A 7,034-nucleotide genomic window follows, 5' to 3' on the forward strand; every position below is an offset into this window, starting at 1 on the left:
GCAGTGGTGAGGCTAGGTTCTGGGTAGAGTTGAGGCCTTTCAACAATCAGTAGCTTTTTCCTGGGGCTGTTTTGTGCAAAAAAATCTCACAGAGCCCAGCCTGGAGCCGTCCTCAGGGATTCTGTTTTCAATTGATTGTTGAGGCTGCTAGAGGGAGGGGCAGCCTCTGGCTCTGGTTACCCAGTGAGGAAAGCCACTCCAATGGCAGGCGCCTGAGCTGGGTGACTTTTCCCTGGATGGAGCCGAGTCTGGCAGGTCACTTCACCGTTAAGTTCTTGTGACCTGCTAAATGACTCGTTTTATTCCAAGGCCTGGGTTGGAGCTGGCAGCTCCTCCGAGCTTTGTCGGTATCCAAGATGGAGATCACCGGTGCTGGGGGGGGGAGGGGTGGCCTTCCCTCTTCTGCTCCCTGAGAAGGAGTGAGGATGTCGGGCTTCTACTCACGCCGAGTCTTGGATCCTGGGTCATCTCTGGTCTGCAAGCTGCAGGATGAAGATGTCTGCTCCTTGTTGGTTCTTGCTGGTGTTGAGTAGAATCCGCTCACCCGCTGCGTCTGGCTCCTTTGTCCCGGACTCTCTGTGTGAGTGCTCATGTATGGCCCCGGCAGCGTTCGTTCTCCGCCGCTTGCGACCCTGCCGCCGCCGCCGTGGAGGCTGCTGGCGAGCACTCAGATGTGTCTTTTTGCCTTGGCTTCCCTCTCTTGTCTAACTCTCTGTCTTGTGATGGCACACTTGGTGTGATTCTCTGGCTTAGGACTGTTCACTGGAACTCTAAAACTGCTTTCTATGGGAGAGTTTGTTCAGATTCCAGCTTCTCCTCCGCCATCTTCCCGGACTGCTGTGCAATCATTTTTCTTGTAAGTCATGAACATTTGAATTTCCTTTCTAATCTCTTCCATGACCCACTGGTGGTTCAACATTGTGTTGTTGTTGAGCCTCCATGTGTTACAGGATTTCCTTTGGTGGCTTTTGGTGTTGAATTCTGGTCTGAGAGAATGCAGGGTATAATTTCGATGTTTCTGAATTTGGACAGGTTTTCTTTGTGACCTAATGTGGTCCATTTTGGAGAATATTCCACATACTGCTGAGAAGGTGAAAAATATGGAAGGCTTCATGAATTTGCGTGTCATCCTTGCACAGGGGCCATCCTAATCTTCTATGTATTGTTCCAATTTTAGAATATCCCTTTATTTTTGTCAGTCATGTGTCTTGAACTCAAGGCCAGAGTACTGTTCATGAGCAATTTTCCTCAAGCCTTGTGCTCTACTACTTTGACCCACAGCTCCACTTAGATTTTTGAGTGGTTAATTAGAGATAAGGGTCTCACATAGACTTTTCTGCCTGGGATGTCTTTGAACTGCAATCCTCAGATATCAGCCTCCTGAGTATCTAGAATTACAGGTGTAAGCCACTGGTACCCTTAGTAAAAATGCTTTTAAAACACTGTTTACTCTGTGAAAAATGAACTTACTATGGATAAAGTCTGACATTTAAGACCTGAGATGCTTTAAGTCCCTAATGAACAGACTTCAAAACATTGGTATAGATGTGATTTCCTACATAGTACCCCAAATGCACAGGAAATACAAGCTAAATTTTATAACTGTAAATATGTCAAACAGAAAATATTATGCGCAACAAAGGAAATCATCTGCTGGGTGTAAGTTCATGCCTATAATCCTAGCTACTAAGGAGGTTGAGATCTGAAGATCACAGTTCAAAGCCAGACCAGGGAGGAAAGTCTGTGAGATTCTTGCCTCCAATTAACCACAAGAAAACCAGAAGTGATGCTGTGGCTCAAGTGTTTGCCTTGAGCTGAAGAGCTCAGGCACAATGCCCAGGTCCAGAGTTCAATTCCCATGACCGACAAAAAATAAAAAAGGAAATTTTGCATTTTAAAGGAAACAATGAATTAGTTTCATCACTCAACAAAATGAAACATATTTGCACTACTCATTGATGCTAATTTTAAAAAGATAATTAAAAATAGTGTCTTACCCAGAAAAAATATATTGTGCCCTTTGCCAGAAAGTGAATGAACTAGAAATTATTATGTTGAGTAAAATGAATGAACTTCAAAAGGCCAATTATCATTCATTTGTGGAATTTAAATCTGAAATTATGACGATCAAAGATATTTGTGAATGCAGAAAGGAGTCTCCATGGGAGTATTTGGTGCACTGGGGTGGGAGAGGAAAGAATACTGAGAAGGTTAGCATACATTATTAGACAGAGCACAGTGTATCTTGAACAACTTTGTTCCCTCCATTCTATGCCTTTACCACCCTCTACTGTTTTTCCTTCTAATATTGTTGGGTAGGTTTCATTATGTTGGCTTCATGCTAATTCAAATCTAGAACATCTCCAAGTGATTACCCATTACAATGGTGAGTATAAATTTCAAGGCCACACTATTCAAAGATCTCAAGCTTCCTTCTAGTTTCACTATTTTGAAAGCATAATTGACTTAATTTTAAACCTTGAATGCATACAAAGTCACACAATTTTTGATGACTGAAAAGTTAGACTAAAGTAGATATTTGAAAAGAGGTTATGAAGAAAATAATGGCTATTACTGAAAAAGATGAAGAAAGACATTCAAAGTATGAGAAAGCATGGAATGAGATGTGGATAAAAAAGAGTAATTGTGTGTATGTGTGTATGTATGAGTAAAATTGTTCTGACTAGAAAAAAACTCAGTGATTAGAGATGACCTTGGTAGGTAATGTTGTCTATGATAGCTATTTTTGAAATGTCCATTCCCCACATCAGTATTCAACAACAAATAATTATTTAATTCTATTTGAAACAATCTATTATCAAACATTAATTTTGTCTAGAAACTATCATATAATGAGCAAATAACAATTGTTCAGTTTTAAAATATTTTTGCCAGTCCAGGGTTTGAATTCAGGGCCAGGGTACTGCCCCTGAGCTTTACTGCTCAAGATTAGCCTTCTATAACATTGAGCCACAGGTCCAGTTCCAACTTTTTGGTAGTTATTTAGACAAAAGAATCTAATGTAGGAAGTGGTACTGTGGCTCAAGTGGTAGAGTGCTTGCCTTGAGCTGAAGAGCATAGGGACAGCACAAACCCAGAGTTCAAGCCCCACGACCAACCCTCCCCCCCCCCCTAAAAAAATAATCTAATGGACTTTGCTACACCGGATGGCTTTTAATCCTCAGCCTCAGATCTCAGCCTCCTGAGTGACTAGGATTGCAAATGTGAGCCACAGACTCCTGTTTAAAATTTTCACCTTTAACCTTAGTTAAGTTGCAGTAACAAAACAGCAAGAAAAATGTCCACTTCAGCATACTTTTATGTGAAACAGATTATTAATAGTAATTGAAAAATCAGAACAAGTTCAAAGAATCATAATTAAACCATCAATTGCAAGATAAATATTATAAATGATTCAATGAAGTATTATTCTGAGGAAGAGTCTATTTGCATTTATTACAATACATTTTATATTAATTCCTTTGTTTGCTTGTCAACAGTCATGTTTTAAAAGAAATAGCAAGGCTCACTATGCAGAATCTGACTTTGAGGCCAATGGAACCTGATTCAATACTTTCAATATGAGCTCTTGAAGAAATAAAAACTATACTAGTATATATCTTGAAAACAAGAAGAAAGATTTTAGATTAAATTAGACAATCTTCAATGCTTCAATTTGCCATTGTATTTATAACAAATGATTGTCATGAGACAGGAACATTTTCATGTTCTAGTTGGTGCCAGAAGTCAGATTAGAGAGTCATTTAGATGACCTAAATGTTCTTGGAAGTAATTACTGATTCCCCCTACATTGTGAAACATGTTTTTGCTCATTGAAAGGAATGATATGACCTTCCACTGAAAAAGAACATTATTATATTCATTCAGTCAGTGTCACTCCAATTCTTGGGGATCAATCCAGGAGAGAAACTTGTAGAAATCATTGAATATCGATGATAAGACCCATAGAAGTAAGGAAGGAGGAAATGACAATAAAGGCAGGTAACAATAAAGGTATTATTTTATAAATGGGAGTTTCTATTTCTTTTGCTTTTTTCAAGTTTGAAGAGCTGATCAATTATTGAAATAGACAAAATAGGCTAAGGCAGAATAAGTCATATTACTGAGAAAGCTTGTGGTTATTTCTCTAGCATTACTTTTAACAGTAGCTTGTTAAATATTCCCTAATTTATTCTGACATTTCAGAAATATGTGCAAGTCAGAAGACCTTTCTGTGTCTCATAGTTTCATTATTATAGTCTTCATGAACCATTATAATAGGTATATATAAAAGATAATAAAAGTCTTTTTCATTGGTTAGGACTCAAAATATCACATCATTTTGTAATTACATTGACCATTATGTGAAAAAATAGCCAGTTTGTTCTCTATGGTGTTGAATTCTGTATAACTCTGTCACCTTGAGCACATATGATTGAAAAAATGGACTAAAGCTGCCTCAAATGACATGATTGGTCCTGGCAAGAATACTCTATTTCTTTGGGAACAATATTAGAAAGTAATAAGCTGGCATAAATAAAGCCTCTCATGTAGTCATAGGGAGTTTAAATATGAAGTATAAGATAAGGACAAGAGGGGAACCAATGAAACAGCAATATTCATAAGACAATGTGTTGGAAATAATCTGTACTAGTGAGGAGGGGGTGGGAGGTAAAGTGGGAGAAAATGAGGGAAGAGGTAACAAGTCTCAGAAGAAATGTACTTATTACCTTACATATGTAACTGTAACCCCTATGTACATCAACTTGACAATAAAAAAAACATAAAGTTCAGTAGAAGCAAAAAATGAAAAAAAGGGTTCTGAGTTTCAAAGTTGTCAATTGATAGAGATTTTTCTTAACTATAATAGTTATAGAATTCTGAATGTGTCTTTAAACTTCAAGGTGCCTAATACTAGACAGGAGAAACTCTTTTACTTTTATTAGTCTTTTTATAGCCTTATAGCAAACCTTCATCAACTGATACATCAGTGTCTTTGTCCTTTATAACTTGAACATTGTGAATAAATACATCCATCCTTTTGATTCTAGCATGTCAAATGACTAATTTTTAAAGTTGGCACATTGTTCTGAATTTATTCCTTAATTTTGTAATGAGTGGTGTTTTGTCACAATACTTTAAATGATTGTATAATAGAGAAATGACACTCCCGGTTCCTATACCCTATTTTCTGGATTAATTAAATTCCTGAAATTAATTAATTTCTTCTGGTTCATGACAATTCCTTTCTTAGAGTTCAATTATGAGACTTGAGAATATCTAGGAAGTTATGTTGCTCTGCTATCACAATGCATTTCATGATTGAATATAATTAAAACAACTTAATTTTCAAAATATTATTTAAATAATATAGCATATGCTATATAATATTATATATATGCTATATATAAACTTAACTATGTATGTGTCTAGTTGGTGTTGTGGCTTAGGTAGATCACTAGCCTTGATCTGAAGAGCTGAGGGACAGCACCCAGGCCCGGAGGTCAAGCCCTATGACCCACAAAAAAAGCTTAATTTTGGGCCTAAATTTATATTCTTCCACTGTCCATTTATTTAATAGATTTTTTTCTCCTAATCATCATTAATATGTGTTGTTAGTTTCCTGATTGCTTTTTGATCCTTGAGGATATTATGTCATTCTAATCTTCATATTTATTGAATGGGACAGTAAACTAGAGGAAAGGGGATACTTGGAAATATTATTAAATGAAAAATATAATTTTGAATATGAAACTGTCTTTTGATCTATTTTGTTTACCTGAATGCAAAGCCAAAATAGCAAAATCTGATCAGTAAGTTTAATAGTTGGGTTGCTAAATAATTTTTTTAGGTAATTACTGATTCTCCCTGCTCCTGTTTGCATAAAATTCATTTAACATCCTGTATAACAAGATGGGAGAAATCTTAATTATGAGAAATAGAAGAGATTACTATTCCTACCCCTTAGGTTTGTGATTAATTATATATTATCTTAACTATAAAAGATATAAAAGCCAGAAGTAGCAGTGTGGCTCAAGTGATATAATACTAGCCTTGAGAAAAAGAAGCTCAGGGACAGACCCTGAGTTCAAGTCCAGGACTGGCCAAAACTTAACAAATAAAATGAAAACACATAAAATAAGAATGTTATGTAAATAAGTCCATGCTTGATGTGTTTTGCCCCAGAATAAAAACCAAAATTCATGAGAAAAAGCTAAATTCAAATGAAAACTGACACTTTCTGCCACCAGGATTACATACAAGTAATACTGTTGACCATGGCTGTTGAGAAATCTGGTGTTGTAATGAAATAAAGGTTACTTGTGGATGATTTTAAACCATAGAGAAGAGATAAATGTGTCTGCTTTTGTATAACACACTTTATATCTTTACCATGATACACCTATCAAAAACTAAATCTAAGAGAAATAAAAATCATACCTTGAGCTGCCTCATTCATGTTGCCACTACATCTGCAGCTTGAAATCATAGACATGATAACACTGAGGTACTGAGCTGACTGAGGATAACATGGAGGGATTTAGAAAAGTTGATATCTCCAAGGTATATTATATTGAAGGGTTGTGACTCAGCTATGACATTAAGAAAATCTCATTGTTATTGTTTCTTCATCTGTAAAATGAGGAAATAATTGGCTGACCTGAAAACACTGGAGAGGAATTAATTCATTAACAAGGTGAGAAAAACAAGAATTACACAGAAGTTAAATTTAGCACTGAAAAATAATACATTGACAATGGTCTGTAACCAGTTCTAATGATATGAGTTATATGCAGAAAACATTGCAATAAAGTTTGATTAGCCTTCTTTTCTTAATCACCAGAACAAACTCCCTGTGCTGTTTTGTGATATTTTTGGCTCCATTGCAGTCTGATATCATGTAGATGAGACATAGAAAGAGAAAAAGACATATTGCTTTCTTTATCTGTCCTACGCAGATTGGCTCCAACGGAGAAGATTCAAAATGATAGTGTATATAAAATGCCAAGCATAGAGTTTGACACAGCGCAGTG

The sequence above is a fragment of the Dipodomys ordii genome, unplaced genomic scaffold, assembly GCF_000151885.1.
Source record: "Dipodomys ordii isolate 6190 unplaced genomic scaffold, Dord_2.0 Scaffold88, whole genome shotgun sequence".
Taxonomy (NCBI): domain Eukaryota; kingdom Metazoa; phylum Chordata; class Mammalia; order Rodentia; family Heteromyidae; genus Dipodomys; species Dipodomys ordii.